Raw genomic sequence first — 17,128 nt, 5'->3', positions numbered from 1 at the left:
ATTAGCAAATTCTGCATTTCTTATGTGCACAAACATGCACACCTGACAAATACTAATTTTCCTATTTCTTCCCATGGCAAAAGATGAACACAAGAATCCATAAGTACAGCCTTCTTTAATACCAAAGTCATTTGGAAGATGAATACTACCTACCACGAGAACAGCTGATGTACTATGCCACTCCTCTCTCTATATGAATACATGAAATACATTACTGTAAAATATACCTTATTTATTGCAAATTACATTTCAGGCTAGTACAACTAGAAGGATGAGAGAACTGAAGGAAGAAAAAGATTGCTGGCAAAACAAAAATTCTCCTCTTCAGCAAGAGGATAAGCCTTATCACATCCTTAACCAAGAAAGCTGGGAACAAGAAAGAGAACCTTGGATCTCAAAATCTCACTGTTGCATAAAAATGTTGGGCTTCATTGTACATCATGCAGCCACTATCTAGTGACCATTAGGGAAGTTTTGTCAGGCTGCTGCTATGAACTCTTGAAGAGACAACTGGAGAGTATTCCCTCTAGAGGGAGAGTGTAAAAAAAACAACAAACTTGTTCTCAGTAAAGCCAAGCACACTGCAAATAACTTACAGATTTATGAAGCATTCCAGCTCTACTTTATGGATAGATTAAATTAGATTTTTTCCAGATGGCTGGCAATAGTGTAACATAAACATTTTTACTTCACCCAATTTTTAGTCAAAGGAGAATAATGAGAAAATTTAGTTTGAACTCCTACTAACATTCATCAGGTACCAATGACGAGCCAAGTACACAATGATAAACGATAGCATGGCAATGCTATCGATATCTCCTCCAAAACAACCTCAATCTGTCAGTCTCAATTTTTTATGATCCTTGAAGATCGCACTGCTTTTGTGACAGTAGTTTTTCCGGAGTAATTATAATTTGCACAATTCCATTCCAATTAAGAGAAACAAAGCCAGAAGCGCACTCAACTTCTAGCAGAAGAGCTTGCCATGGTTGAAGCCAATTCCTTCTCTCTTCCTCTCTGCAAGAAATCAAACTGTGTGATTCCTCTCGTATTTCAAGTCTTTTTACCTCATTGCCCAGGACAAAAGCTATTTGAATGTCTCACACACAAAGTCCTTCCAATTTGCTATCCAGAAGGAAAAGCTAAAATAGCCTATTTTGGAACTCCTCTAAGTTAACGAATGTAGAGTTTGCATTGAAGCGTTACGTCTGTCAAGGCCAGGTATCTCAGTTTGTCACTTTTCCCTTAGGAACTCCCTATTTTGCTTGTCATTATAGGATTTTATATCAATCTCTGCACCAGGGCACGTATTTGAGTTTCCACATAATCTTCTGCAATTTCTTATTTACAAGTCCTCATCTCCACAAGGACAAAACTTTATGCAGCTGCTTCTATTGACTGTTGCTACAGTGCTGTTGCAATTGCTCTCAGCTGAACGAGAGTTTCCTTCCCTTTTTCCCCCATGCTGTTCTCCAGGCACAGACCTTTTAACCTTCTTCAACTTTCTTGCTAATCAGCAACAAGTTTCTGACTTATTTTTGTCAAAGTGCTGCATTTTCCTAGGCAAGGATGCAATAGCTCAAAACAAGTCCGATACACGTATGTCTGAAGACTTGCAGTGCACGGCTGTCAGCCAGCGCTCTGCCTGCATAAGGCAAAGGAGCAGCAGCTTCACTTCAGACAGACACAGGCACTTCGGGCCACTGGCAACCACACAGCCACAGAAGCAAAGGAAGGGAGAAACCCTCTTAACCAATAGTTGGTTCAAGAGTAGCAGCTAGCTCAGACTTCTGGGGGAACTAAACAGCAGAACTGATCGCATTGTTCTAGACCTGCACTGTAAGTACAAATCAGTGTAGCTATCCCCGTGTTGCCTTGCCCAGTGGGAGCCAGGCCTTTACTACATGAAAAAAAAATAATAAAAAAATGGTTCTTCATACCAAAGCTGCTGTCCATATTATGGTTTCTCCAAACTTTCCAGCCCTACCAGCAATATATCTAAAAGGATCTCTTCTAAGGTCTTCAAACATGCCATATCTTTGCAGAAAACCTGTCCTTGAGGATGCAACTATGTAAACCGTTAAACAGAAAAGAACAGAAAGAGGGAATCCAAAGAAAACTATTGCTACAGAAAACAGGAACTCAACATCTCAGGACAACTCTTCACCCCAGAAGCCATTATCACCATGCTGGAATGACTCTACTAGTTTGCCCAAAAAGAAGTTACATCTTTACCCTCCAAGCTACTGTATCCTTGAAGATACAAGACATTCTTGGTTCCAATTGTCTGCAAGTATTGTATCCTTCTAGCAAAACAGCAGCCAGTATTTCCAGAAGGAAACTTGTCTACGCGCAAGATACAGCCCTCATGATCAGCACTACAGTTCCCTCATTTTCTCCATTTTTTCTTCATCGTCCCTTTTTGTGTTTAGTCTCTATTTTTTATTTAAGCTCTTGCAGCAGGACCATCCTATTGTTGCATACAGCTCATGTGGTGGGATGCTGTTCTGAAACAGCCTTATATCTCACTGCAACACATAAAAAGGAAAAAAAGAGCTGCTTGAAAACCCACCCCCGTTCAGTTCAAATGCAAACAACACACTTCCTCAGGGTCCCTACCCAAACACAGACACCTTATGGATCAGCTTGCAAGCTCCAGAGATGCTTCATAATGGCAACTCCATATGCTATAGTCTTGTATAGAAAGCACCAAGGAATAAAAATTATGACCTAAAAAACGGTCAGTTATCTTATCCTTAAGAGCCTTAGAGTAAACAAGGTCATAGAGATGAATGCCAGTTTCTCCTCTGAGCCCTCCTGCACAATAATAATTGCATTACAAAAGGACTCGCGAAGCAGAACTCCATCACACAGCATGCAGTTTCACTACAAAGACAATGAGGCTTTGCTATAAAAACACTCACCAAGTAAAGTAACCAGAATCAGAGACTTGAGTTAACTGAAAGCAAGAGTTACGCTGTGCTCTCATTCTGATATGCACCTCATGCCACATCTTAAGCTCACTGTTATTTGAAAATGAAAGTTCAGTCGTATCCCTGTAAATTATATACAAGGTTTGTAACTATTACCCAAAGAACAAAATACTAATGGAAGTCACTTTAAGTAATAGTCGCAAATTCTCCTAAGGCGCTAGGAGCATTTTTAAAATAATAAAGTAATATATTTTGCAGAGTTACACTAGGAATAACTTAATGCTCATATCGCTTATTTTACATTCAGTTCTTTTATCTATCACAGATTAACATAAATTTACATGTAGCTGAACACAAAATGATAACAACATTTAGCTTTCATGACCCAAAAAGGTAGGATTAAGTCCTTTTCTCTTACCAAAAGCAACAGCAAAAAGTTACTTTCAACCAGGTTGAAATGCCAGAAGACAAAAACATCCTGTTTGCTTCATATTCAGCATGTGTAATCTGTATTTCCTCCTCCATGTCCGTCATGTACCCAAAAGAATGCACTTACACTAGCAAGTGTAGTTAACAGCTTCTATCAATACTGCCAATCAAGGAAGGGTGCAATGCTCCTGTGGCAGACAGACCTTTAGGAGGTTAGGACCAACTGCCAACCTGGAAAATCTTTCATAAAGCATAAACATCATATCATGTTCACACCTTTTAGTCCTACAGTGCAAAAGAAATATAAAGTATATTTAGTATTTTCTTACATACATAGCGATCATCAGGAATGTAACAACCAGTTTTCCATAAAGGACTTCACTCGCTCTTGGTTGTAGAGAACACTATTGCAGCAATAAAGGTTTGCTGGGTTACAGGTTAAAATGATCCTGATGGGCTTCACTTTACCAGCTCCTGTTACTGGGCTGGGCGAGGGTACTCAAGGCACAGACACTCAGAAAGGTGCTTTGGCCCAAGGATTGCAGCCCAGCTGCATTGCCACATTTATGACCAAAGAGAGATTGTATATAAATCATTTTATAAATAATAGGAAAAAGCTGCAAGTAGAGGCATCTTAAGAGAACTGGAAATTCATAATTTAGAAATGACAACGCACCCCTGACCACAGGCAGCCCAGATTTTGTGGTTTACAAGATAAGCATCAAAGCTCATCTGTTTCCTCATATTTTAAGGCTATGGATTTGTATAATACTAATTGGATTTACTATGGGATTTATGTGCATGAATAAGAACTGCCACATTTATTTTTATTTTTGTAATAGATGGATTTCCCTCCAGGAGAGATGCTATTTTTGAAGCTCAAACTGAAAGACGACAGATAAAAATATCAGAAAAAAAGTATAATACCCATCACAACAGAACAACTTCATAACTGGCTAGTAAATCTGTACTGCAGGCTGTGTTATCAGATATTTTGTTCTGAGAAATTCTCCATACTAGGTTGTCCAGAATATTCACAATACAATTTTACTCTTCGAAATTACACTGAAAGTGAGTGCCAAAGCAATTAACAGAAAACATCACAGTTTAATATAATTTACTGAAGCAAGTCTTGAACAGGTTATTTGGGCAGAACCTAGCTTTTCTAGTCATTTTTCTTATTTGCATGCCAATGCCTACAATATACAAAACCAGACTAGCAAGAGTTAAGCTAAGCATAGCACCGGAAGTCAAAAGCTTGTAAGTGCTTCGGGTATCTTCTAATCAAAGGACATTTTGGTTCCTCTGAAATAAGCTTTGCACCCTAGTGATGTTGAAAGCCATCCACAAACAGGTTAAACAAGATATTATGCTGTCCAGTTTCAGCAAACAACAATGCTGAAATAAGAACGCCACGTTGGTCCCACGCAAGTAACCCCAAAACTTGAACAGGTAAGGGACAGAAACATAACTAAGTGCTAGTCACATGGACACAAAGTCTGTTTGGTACTTTTGTTATCAAAAGGCCTCATCGGTGCTGCACAACTAGACAAAAGCAGGTTACTCATTAAAACTCCTTTAAATTATCACAATTTACCAGAAAAGGTTCACGCATTCCTGTATGACAGATTATGATGGACAGTCCTTTTCCTAAAGATGTTTTGCAAAGGCAAGGGATGAAACAAAGCAGCCAGTTGCAATAAATATTGTGGAAACACTAGAAAATACCTCCACCGCATCCACAGCACACCTTGAAGTAGGTTGTACAGAGAGGAGGGAATGACTAGGATTGACATACTGCTTTCCATCTGTCACAGACAGAGAGAACAAACAGAAAGGGCTGTTCGTCACCATGCATGGCACACCAATGGTCACAACGTGTCACAAGACAGATCCCGAGAGGCTCACTCTCAGGAGAAAACACGCTTCTCTCAGCGATCTTTACGGCCTCGGTGCAGAGAATATAACTATTCATGCCACCTACACTACGGTGACAGCCACGGTCCCATGATGAAGCAAGGAACAAAGTCTTACCATACCCGTCAATCAGCTGGCTATGAATAATGTCAAACAAAGTGTTCTGTCAAGCACTGCACTGAACCTGTAACTCCACAGTGACTCGTACCAGGTGATCAGGCTCCCGGTAACACGCTTTGCTTTCACAAGCTTAACTCTGTGGATTGGAGTGACCCATACAAGCTCACAGTCCCCAGCAGTAGAAGGTACAGGGAAATCTTTTCCAGAGGTACAGTATCAATAAGATCAGTCCCAGACTTCACACAGTTCCCATCTATTTTAAACTCCCACTTGAATTTATTTTTAAAACCAGGACAATAAAAAACACAAGACTTTGCAAATCACTTTATGAAGTATCTAATTTGCTCACCACTTTCTGTGACACACGTGTCAGCATCTATACGAGGAGAGAGATGCAGGCACTCCTTGTACAGAGAGGCTCCACCTTCACAGCTTCTCTCTGAATCCAAAGGTGTGGAGATTCACTGCCTGCTGAGCAGTGGAAAGCTGGACCTGTACTCTCCACACCCACATGCCAGATGAGGCTGTGGAAATGACCTCTAATAGTTGTCTGTTACATTATCTCATTCGCTTACAGCTCTACCAAGTACTAAAAGTTGAAATATGCCATGCCATTTATCTGGATAGGGTAGTAATCCCTCACGCTTGTCATCATGTATGCTTGCTCCTTCTCAAATTCCATTCCTCAACAGAAAAAAAGGAGGGAAAGAAAAAGGAAAAACACCCAAACAAAACACCTTATGTTTGTGTCACTAAGATCCTAGGTCCTCACAACTTATACATCAATTAAAAAAAAAACAACAACAAACACTAGTACCTCTTCAAAACAGCCTGTAAGGGTTTAAACATGCAATTACTATGACTTAGTTAATTCAACGTAACTAGTTACTCCATACTAACTTGTTCTTCTATGTTAATTCTCAACAAAGACCCAGCTGGTTAACCAAAAGTTACTCCTCCTAAAACAAACATTTACATTTCTATAGAAAGGTAAGCATTTACAGCTGGAGTAGCTAATTTGACTGGAATGTGGTTCAGCCAGATGAGATTTGAAGCCTGCCTGGCTGACTACAGCTGCAGCCTCTTATTCTCCAGACCTGACAGTGAAATTTCATATTATGCAGCAATTCTGGAAAAACACTGCTTTGTTGACACCATCCTGCTACCTTTACAAATCCTGGTCGTTCTGCTCATAAGGCACATGTTCTACCTCTACGAGACATATACAAAACACTAGGCCACATTCATTATACATTGAATCTACTTGTGAGATGAAGGAGCATTTAAGTAAACCCAAGAATGGAAACAGTAAGCAGTCATGAAAATAAACACAGAGATTCCCCAGCATGAGCAGGTGGGGTGTTAGAAGTTCAATACACTGGAATTAAAGTGCCACCAAAGAATTAATGAACTAGCACATTCATCAGCTTTTTCACATGCCTAGGAAGGTTTTGCTGGATGTGCGCTGCCACAGCAAATTTTAAAACAAATTAAGTTTATTTATTAACTTGAATGTAGAATACTTGCAAGCAATGAAAAAAACCACAGCCGCCTTCCCCCGCTCCCAACAAAAAAGCAAAAAAAGTCAGTGAGGGTTTCCTCACAAAAAAAAAAGAAAAAAAAAAAGAGAGAAAAGAAAAGAAAACTTTCTGTCAAATCTCATAATAAAAATACTGCACGACTATTACGGGGGGGGGGGGGGGGGACAAATCCCATGAACTCTGAAAAGACACTCAATTTTCAGGTTTTTGCTTTTTTTTAATGGGTCAAAAGGGCACAAGCTCAATTTAATAGAAATAGTATGGACAGAATTTAAAATTAGCTTGATACAAAGGAAAACTCATTCCGTGCCCCATTTAATCCACCTAAGAGCATATGTTAATAAAGAGCAATATTTTCATTAGCCTGGTATCCTGGGTTCAGGATGAACCTTCTGTCCAGAAAGAGATACCAAAAGAGCCAGCAAAAGATCAAATATACACACCCTTCATACTGACACTAAAAATGATAAATTAAAAAAAGGAGAACAAAAAAACCCAACAGTCCTACAACATGACTGGTGAATAAGAGCCCGACCCACCTTCTCTTGAGTTGCCAGCTGAAATGAAACATATCTGTAGTACTTCAAGGGACAGAAATAAATAGCTTGAACTAGAAGATAAATATTCATGTGTTTTTGCTTCATATACATCTCCTGAAAGCATCAAACTACAGTGTTTCATCTCTGAATGAAAGCTTCAGCAAGGATGAATCTTAATTGACTCATGAAATTAGGTTACCAACAGCACTGGATCTAAAACATCTATAAAAATTAGCCAAGAAGTCAATTTAATTGGCAATTTAGATACCTACTGTAATTATTATGCACTTAAAATCTCTTCAACCAGAGAACAGCTACACAGATGGCAGAATCCAGAAGAGGATTTTATTTACCAAGTTAGATTTGTTTCTTACTCCAAAGTTTGTAGTAGCATCTCCGCCAAAATGCCTTAGCAAGATGAAACTCCCTCCGCACCCACAGTAAGAGAAGGGCAACTTCCTTCTCAAGTCTGTTAAACAAAGTGCAGAGAGGGTGAGCGAAGAGCAAAGCATCCAAAACTGATAGTTTACCTGAACTTATTTTTAAAGCACTTGAAACAATGGTGGTGGCAAACTGAACATCTGAAAATTTAGCTTTGAACACGAGCCAAACAGATTTATGGCAGAGAGAATCACATTTTGTTCTCTCAGGAATACAGATTTTTTTTTGGTGATACTTCACAAGAATTAAAGCCAACTGAAACACTACGAGCCTGGTTTGCAACTGAGTTCAGGCTATAAAATTTGTTTCTGCATCAGAACAAACCACAATAATTGTCCCACGCACCGAGTGCTGTCCCCAGCACAAACCTACAGCACTGCTATCAGAAGCATTATTTATTGAATGTAACAATTGTAAAGATGAAGCTGAACAGAAAATACCCCAGCAGGATAGTGATCAAATACCTACGGGAACCAACGGTTATCCCCAGTTTCACTTCAGCCAAAAATTCTGTTCTGTGGCTAAGGATACTGGCTCATAGAACTTCTATCAAACTGAACAAAGACCAAGGAAACTTGATTCTAGCAGATTAACGTTTTCTGATGCAAAACACTTCATTGAAATTCCCACAGAATTCTGTAAATGTTCTTTTTTTTACTCTACATCAAAATTTGAGACACTTTTCCACCTGAAAGCATCTGGTACAGCCTTCTTTGGACTTTGTAGCCTTCCCTTGGAAACTACTTTATTGTCCACAATCATAAAAGATCACAAAATACCAGTTTACGTGCCATCCCTACCAATGATGCATAATGCTAGGCTTGATCATGACTGATACACCAGCTCATTTCTAGACACACTGTTAAAAAAAAAAAAAAAAAAAACAAAACAGTAATTCAATACTGTCTTGTAAAATTAATTGCTTCTTACTAGTTCCCTGAAGGATTTGTTTTATCTTATTTGTAAGAGAGACAAGGTGGGAAGTAATCAATAACTCCAAGTACAGTGGCTTTGGACACAAGTGTCAATTGATATATAATTAATCATTTATGAGCACTTCTCTTTGAACCAAAAATTACTTTGAAGATAAAATTAAATATGCTTGAATACATCTCATCATAACATAACCACCCCTACAAACTGATCACTGCAGTTTAAGAATGTGAAGACAATTACAGCATACAATATCACTAGAGAAAACCCCTAGAACAGTAAAAATAGTTACAGGTTTAGTTTATAGATCTTCCCAGTAAAAGGCACTTTTTAAGCTTTGTCTCTGGGGAGCCATTCTCTCCAGGTAGGTGTAGTTTTACATTTATTCTGTAAACGGTATCTTACAAATAATTTTCATGGAGCCTCTTAAACAATTATGATAGCAATCATATTGCAAATAACGCAGGATGACAACAGCTGACTAACCTAGTGCAAAGCCCTACAGCACAAGAAACCCTATTTTTCTGCCTATCAGCAATTCCTCATACACTGAAATTCCACAGCACGAGCTCATGCGCACAGCTAGCAGACTATTTGCTAAAGAGTTTTAAGATGGTATCACAAATTTGCAAAAGCTTTAGGAAGTCAGAGTTTCTCCTCTGGCTGAATTTCCTTTAAAGCTACATTTATAGTAGATCCTTAATGAATTCCAGTATAAGGGTGTTACTATGCTTGCTCTTGTCAAGAGATTAAAGCAAAACAAAACAAACTTTGACTTCCCAAGACAGGACAAATATCTCTAAATAAAGTTCAGTTTTAATAAAGAATCCACCTATGTATCTGCTCGGTAACATTAACCCACTCAGATAATAAAACGGTTGCACAGCCCTTAGAACTACATTTAAGACAAAATAAAGCCATATAAATAAAGTTATTTGCATCTCTATATATAGATAGCATTTTTGTTTCACTATTACACAACCGTTCAACAGTTTCATAGGCGTTGTGCAAAACCTATAAAGAACACATGCACAGAGGAGAAGTTCTGTTCTAACAAAGTTCTCATTTCGTCCAGTAAACAAACATGCTGCTAAATGGCCTGTTACAAATAGGCTGGTGAGCTAACTTCTCCATAGCCTTCGCATGTACGAGTTTTATAATTGAGTGTTATTAAAAGGATTCTCGTTCTCACTTGATCGCACTGACACATCGGAGGGAACAGAGTCTACATAGGCCTCTGCCACCTCAGTGGCCAGAGCTGGTTAGGTCTGAAGTGAGCAACGTGAACCACGGACACCTCAGAATTCAAATGCCTCCCCTACCATCTTCCAACTTTCCGTTCCATCGTTGCTTTTAACTATCACTAAAACCAAAACCCAATGAGATATATTAATAGATTCTTTCAGGAGCCCCCAAAAAAACTGACTCAGAAGAGTAAAAACAACAAGACTAAAAACACAACAAAGTTATCCATTCATGAAAACACAGTTCTTGACCAATATCGTAAGCTTGCAAACTTCTTTGTAACACCCCAAAGGTTCATAGCACCCCAACAGCCACAACCCGTATCTCATCTAAAACTCTGCACAGCACAGCAAAGGAATTGAACTCAAACAGGAATGCCATAGATCAAAATTCCCATTCAGTCTAATGCCAGCACAGACATTACGTGTCCAACAGAGCAATATGCAGTTTAAGTTTTGGACCGTAAAACCTAGAGGGCCAAGATTAAAAGGTCCAGCTGCATTTCTGTAGCTGCAGGCACAATTCACCTTTTGTGCACACTCCCGCCAGATTTATAAACAATCAGAGGACAACGCTATCCAGCCTCCTGCATTTTCTGAATGGAGGGCTGCTGTAATTTACTAGAAAACCGTCTCATTAAATTCTGTGCATAATAAAATATACTGTAATAATCCAAAGGATCTGTCTAGACCAGCAAATGAATTTTCAATTGTAACTGTATTAAAAAAAAAAAATCAAGTTTAAGTAAACTTAGTCTATTCTTGTAACTTATTGATCCTGAAAATTAAGACATTATCTTTGTGCACTGAAACAACAATAAATTATTGAAGAGTATAACTGAAAGTAATGGTAAGCCACATTTGACACATTCTAATTGCTTACTGCTCTCATGCAACTTGCTATTACGAGCCTTTAAGAATACAAAGTAAATAATTACATCATCATACGTTCTTCTACAAAGTAATTATTAAGAATTCTAGAGTCAAGATAATGTATTCTTTAATTCCAAGTTCTATAGTAGTCTATTCCATAAAATAACAAAAACCATAAAAGAACTGATATAACACAGAACCTATATTTTTTTTGCAACAGGAAACATATCAAAGTCCTGTATCTTCCAAAGTGGCAGATACAGGGTGACCTTCTTTTCCATTGCTCTCACTTTCCGATGTATTCCGCAAGGTGAAGATACCTCTGTGATCAGTTACATATTCAAACTCAGCAAAAACATTCAAGATGTAGCACACTCCGTATTTAATGCATATTCTTTGCACGTCTGATTTTCTGCATTTCTTCCAAAAAATGTAAGAGAACCAAATATTTTAGTTATTTCACAGAGAAGAGACCAAACGCTAAGCATTTCAAAACATCATATTAGCGTCAAATACAGACATTTCTTATCAGATATCTTCATGATTCAGGCGACAAAACTGATACTGAGCGAAGGGCTAGAAAAAAAGCCAACTTGTAAACAGAAGTTCTAGTTATCAAGTAGCACAAGGTAATACTGCATTGTTCAAGGACAAGTTACTTCAAGTACCAAAGCTAATGAATTATCTGCTTAAAAATTCAGTGTACTTGCATGTGAATCTTGCTTTCAAACACCAAAAAAAAAAAAAAAATCATCTGACTGTCACTACAAACAGTGATTTAATAATATAGCCTTATCAAAGCAAAAAAACCCAATTGGTATGTTTTCCAGCCAACACTAAACTAACAGAAAGCAAAGCTTTCCACCTTTGTTCTAGGTCAGCATGTGTGAACTTCACACAGTAGAATTCACAAGAAGAAAGACTGCAAGAAATACATTTCAATCATAAGACCCGTCAGCTTAAGCAAGTATGTATCATAAAAAGCAGCAACATTATTAAAACTGATTTAAAGAAACCATCCAAGAGTGAAAATTACCCTCCATGATCAGTTACCAAATCAAGCACATTTGCATAAATGTTAGCAAACAAATTACTACATGCACCGCACTGCTTTTCAGTATTGCATCAAGTGAAACTTTTAACCTATCTAGTTTCAACTTGCAGGCATAGAGTTTGTTGTCTAATCATAATTTTCCATCTTGAACTTTCGTCTTCTGTTTATAAGATTATATTGGCATGGCTGAAGAGCTAGTTTTGGAGAAAAATGGCATATTTATTCCTGGACAGCAGATGTCTCAGTGTTTCCTGTCAAGCAGTCCCTGAAGTTACAGGTTCATTATGAGGTGCTGTTGGTTCAGGACAACAACATTAAGAATCACTCCCAAACTTATCCTAGATTGCCCTCAATTTTCTGTCACGTGGTCAAACATTTGCATGACTTGACAACTATTTTAAGAAAAGCTATGTTTACAGTAACTGAAAACCCAGGGGATTACTTAGGGGAAAATCACTGCTCGGAATTTCTTGCTTCCATGCTAGTTTAGCCAGTTCTCCTACTTCCATCCCACGGCGCAGTGCTTTATGTTTGGAAGCTACCCAAGTCACTGCTTCCAGAAATTGCCCTGAGGTTTTAGAAGTCCCAGAGCATACTGGTATAAAGTTTGTAAGATGATATATATGTGGTTGCCCCCAGATGTCAATGTGAACGTGGAGTTACTGAACTTTGGAAGGTTAAATTGGAATGAAACAACTTTTTTTTTTCTTGCAGGCATAAGCTTGGAAAAAGGAAACACTATGAGAGGAGTGGTACCGAAATGCTAATCTACACTGCAGATCTGCATCTCCTTTTCCCTTTTTGAAAGCTTAAATGAAGACTATGTATTTTAATTGAGAAAATTCACAGTAAATGAAAGCGATATTTGCTTGCATTGAACATGCTTTGGCAGATACTTCTGAGGGGAAACACAAGGCTGTGGCAGACTTAAAAACCAGAAGGCGATTTCAAACCTACATCTGAAATTCTGGCCTGCAAGTGCTGCAGAGTAACAAACCGCTTCCAAAAGGAGTCCTGAATCCAAAGACACAGATAGCAAAACATGATTAATATCCAAATTAAATAAATGGCAACATAATTTATACCTTTGTTACCATGCAGAAGTTCTGGTGGCATGTTATTTAAAAAAAAGCCTTTTTTCCTGCTATTTTTCCCGCTATTTTTCCCATCTTGCTTGTCTCCCTTTCAGGAGCTCTGTAAGAGAAACATTGAGTAGGTAACTGAAGAAGAAGGAAAAAAAAAATAAAAAACCCAACTCAAATAAATCCTAACTGCTCACTGAGCTCCAGCTGTGGCCTAAAAGGCCCCTTGAGGCTCCAGTACTGCGCTGAAGCTGAGCTCAACACATTCATCTTGGGAACGGAGCGTCGCAGACTCTTTTGCTAAACTACCCAGCTCCAAAAGCAAGCAGGAAAACAAAATAAAATGAAAATCGGAAAAGTCCCTACGCTGGGACAGATAGAGCTCCACTGGCCTGCAACCCGCGCTCTGCGCAGCAACGTCCTTCAGCCCCACCACCTCCCCTGTCCCCGCGGAACAGCCCCACGGCTGAGAGAGCGCTCCCGCCGCCCAGCCCGAGCCGCCCGGGGCCCGCCGCCCACGCTGAGGCTCGGGGGCGCAACGGCACTTCAGCCCGACGCGCCACCGACCCGGCTGCACCGGCCTGCGGCCCCAGCGGGGCACGGGTCCCGCCTCCGCCGGGGAAAGGAGAGCGGCGCCGGGCTGGCGGCGCTCCCCCGAGCCGCTGACCGCCGCCTGCCTCCGGCTGAGCTGACAGGACGGCCCACGGCGCTGAGGAGAGCCGTCAGCGGCCCACCGGAGAGGGGACCCCCACGCCGCGCCGGGCCCAGGGGAGGCGCTCCCGCCCTTCCCTCAGGCGGGGGGAGCCGAGCCCGTCCTGAGGGGAGGGGTGGCGGCGCGGCCCGGCGGCATTACCTTGCACCGCGCTCCCACGACGGCCCCTCCGCAACACACACACCCCCACCCTCCCCCCCCGCGTCCGCCCCGGCACCGCTGACACCCAGGCGGAAGTGCGGCCCTCGCGGGGGCCGAGTGACGCGCCGCTCCGCCAATCGCAGAGGGAGGCCGCGCCCCGCCGTCTCCAAAGAGACCAACCAGCTTCCCCGCCCAACTGCCCGGGGGCGGGGCGAATGCTAATCAGGCGCCGAGCCTCACAGCCGCGGGCCGCACCACCGCAGGGGTGACTGCTGGCCAATGGCGCGGCGGAGGGGCGAGGATATGCAGATGAGAGAGGCACCGGCATCCCCCGCTGCGCAGAGGGGCCTCAGAGGGCGCGTTTCGGGGGGGGACGGTGCCGTCTCCGGGGCATAAACGCACAAGATTGTGCTGTACTGGCACAGCCGCAGCGTGCTTTGTGGGACGGCTATACTGCAGCCAGCTGTGGGGCGAAAGCTTGGCTCACCATAGCCTATGTAGGACAAGGTGTTTAGTGAGGGGTGGGGAAGAGACAATACCGTTTATAAGTGGTGTGTTTGAGGCGGAGGTGGGTGTAGGGAGGGGAGGGGTTGTACGGGTGGTTTTCCTGTTTATGAGTATTGATTTCAGCGAGTTTGGGAGCGTTAGCCGATTTAGTCAGCTCTGAGGTTTGGCGTGTGACACCTAGACACCAGAGCATCGCACGTCAGGGCATTCCTTCACCCAAGTAACGCCCAACATCCTTCGTATCCTGCCGGTCTGTGTCTGAGGTACCCCTGTCTGTCCATCCAGCTGCTCTGAGCGGGTAGACAGACGTCTGGAAAGCCCAGAGAAATGGCCGGCCGAGCCGTGGGCTGGTGGCTGGCAGCGTAGAGTTGCTCGCTGGCAGGCGCCTGTGTTTCTGCAGCCCTGAGCTTGCACTTACTCATACACAACAGGTAACGGCAGGTAAGTTCATAATAATCCCCCTCACATCAGAGTAACTGCTGGCGTGCTAAAGCAATTGAGACTATTTGTAGGTGTTGCTGGAAGTATCAAAACTGTGAGTCAGGAGTTTCAAATTAATTTGACTCAACATTTCTCTCAGATAACAACTGTTCTGCTCTTTTTGTTTACCTCCTCATTTCTGAGTCTGCAAGGTGTTTTCCTTCACGTATGCTTAGACTTCTTCCGTGATCACAGAGTTGAAACTTTTTTCCACTGAAATGTCTACCTCCCTCCCTTTTCATACCTGAAAGGTAAGGATCGAATGCAATCTCATTGGAACCAGCAACCAGGACTTTAAAAGGGAAAAATAAAAAAGATTACAAAGCATGGAAGTACTGGAACAGGCTGCCCAGGGCAGTGGTGGAGTCGCCATCCCTGGAGGTGTTCCAAAGCCGGGCAGACGTGGTGCTGAGGGACACGGGGCAGTGCTGGTTAACGGCTGGACTCGATCTTAAAGGTCTTTTCCAACCAAAACAATTCCATGATTCTATGCGCAGAGCAAGGTGCATCAGGAGATCAGCCACTTTGCTTTTAAGCAAAGACCCACAACAGTAAGTGTGTGTCAATTTAACGATTTGCTGACTGAACAGGCCTTTGTCATGAGTAGGCAGCTGATCTGGAAGAGTTCTCCAAAAGGATCATGGAAAGAGAAATCCACTGATTCAATGACCAAGCAATACTGAATTTGTGTAGTTTTTTTCAGGTCTTCATGGAAGGTGTGAACCTTCTGAGCCTGCTACAAAAACCCTTCTCCCACGCATTTTGTGGGCATTTGAGCTAAATGCCCGTGCTTAGCAAAAGCAAGGCTAATGACAATTTCTTCCTTTTTTAAATATTCAGAGGCTACTCTCTAGTAATCCAAAATCAAAAACCACAAAACTGGACAGGGAGAAGAGTCTAGCTCCGTATTTGTCTCCTTCCTGTGTTGGCAACGAGGGGAGAGAGCAGTTACCTTTTAAAGGAGAGGGCATGGAAAATTTTGCTTTGCTGGCAAAAGTTTTGCAACATTAATTAAAACGGGGGTTTACAGTGGAAAATATTGAGCAACTGTCTGAGGCATAGGTGTAACTGTCAGCTCCACCTGTAATAAACCCAACTGCTCCCCTCCTGCAGAATAACACAATCCGCTTAGAAAAACTGATCCAGGCAAACCTTGTCACTGCGGCAGATTTACCAAACCTGAATTGCGACAGAATGAGGAAGGGCAAAATGGAAAAACAAAACACTGAGTCTGTGATCTAGTGATAATGCAGGGAAATGTGGCACTTCACAGCAAAAATACTGATCGCCTTTCACCAGTGGTATGTGAGCAGAGACAAAAGCCTCTTCTCTCCTCCTCAGAGGGGTACGCAGCTTGTCCACGCTTGAAAACTAATTTGGATTAAGGCAGGGTGTGAATTAAAAGCAAAGGAGCAATCCCAAAATATCTCTGGGCAGATAAGCCCCCCCCCGACCCCGAGGAATCAAAACAATTGATTAAACATACCATCACTAATTGCAAAATCAGTGGAGAAGGGAAATAATCGTGTTCAAGAGAGAAGAAGGTCATGGGGATGGGGCAGGAGCTCACAGCCCGGGGCAGGACCAGCCCCCACCACCGTGCCGTGCCCAGGTGGAGATGGTGATTTTTCACATCCCATTCCCCACAGGTTTTGTGTTAAATATTAATTGTGATTCTTATAAGACGGCACACCCCTGCCATGCCGTGCTGGAGGCTGGGCAAACAGGGAACGGAAAGAAACTTTCTGCCTCAGAGAGCTTGCGGTAGCAGAGTCTCCCTCCTCCCAAGTGAGAGGATCATAGAATCATTTAGGTTGGAAAAGACCCTTGGGATCATCGAGTCCAACCATCAGCCCCACTCTACAAAGTTCTTCCCCACACCATATCCCCTAACACCACATCTAAATGAGTCTTAAACACATTCAGGGATGGTGACTCCACCACCTCCCTGGGCAGCCTATTCCAGTGTCTGACCACTCTTTCTGTGAAAAATTTTTTCCTAATGTCCAGCCTAAACCTACCTTGCTTCAGCTTGAACCCATTCCCTCTTGTTCTATCACTAATTACCTGTGAGAAGAGACCAGCACCAACCTCTCTACAGTGTCCTTTCAAGTAGTTGTAGAGAGTGATGAGGTCTCCCCTCAGCCTCCTCTTCCTCAAACTAAACAGTCCCAGCTCCTTC

The 17,128-nt window shown here is 41.8% G+C and overlaps 1 protein-coding gene across 3 annotated transcripts in view; it reads right to left on the bottom strand.

Annotated features, from left to right (window-relative positions):
- The window catches only part of OSBPL2 (oxysterol binding protein like 2), a 37,647-nt gene extending 23,609 nt beyond the window's left edge, over nt 1-14,038 (bottom strand). The window contains exons 1-2 of one of the 3 annotated variants that reach the window (XM_063350014.1): nt 13,960-14,038; nt 13,110-13,218 (exon numbers count right to left, since the gene is read on the bottom strand). The gene's annotated coding sequence lies outside the window, so the exon portion shown is untranslated. Of the gene's footprint in view, nt 1-13,109; nt 13,219-13,673; nt 13,864-13,959 lie in introns of those variants that run through there. The other 2 variants (XM_063350015.1, XM_063350016.1) reach the window with 2 other exon arrangements.
- Nucleotides 14,039-17,128: the final 3,090 nt, after the last annotated feature.

Source organism: Chroicocephalus ridibundus, chromosome 12 (assembly GCF_963924245.1).
Source record: "Chroicocephalus ridibundus chromosome 12, bChrRid1.1, whole genome shotgun sequence".
NCBI classification, from domain to species: Eukaryota; Metazoa; Chordata; class Aves; order Charadriiformes; family Laridae; genus Chroicocephalus; species Chroicocephalus ridibundus.
The sequence above is the reverse complement of the archived record's forward strand: the minus strand, read 5'-3'. Positions and strand labels throughout refer to the sequence as shown.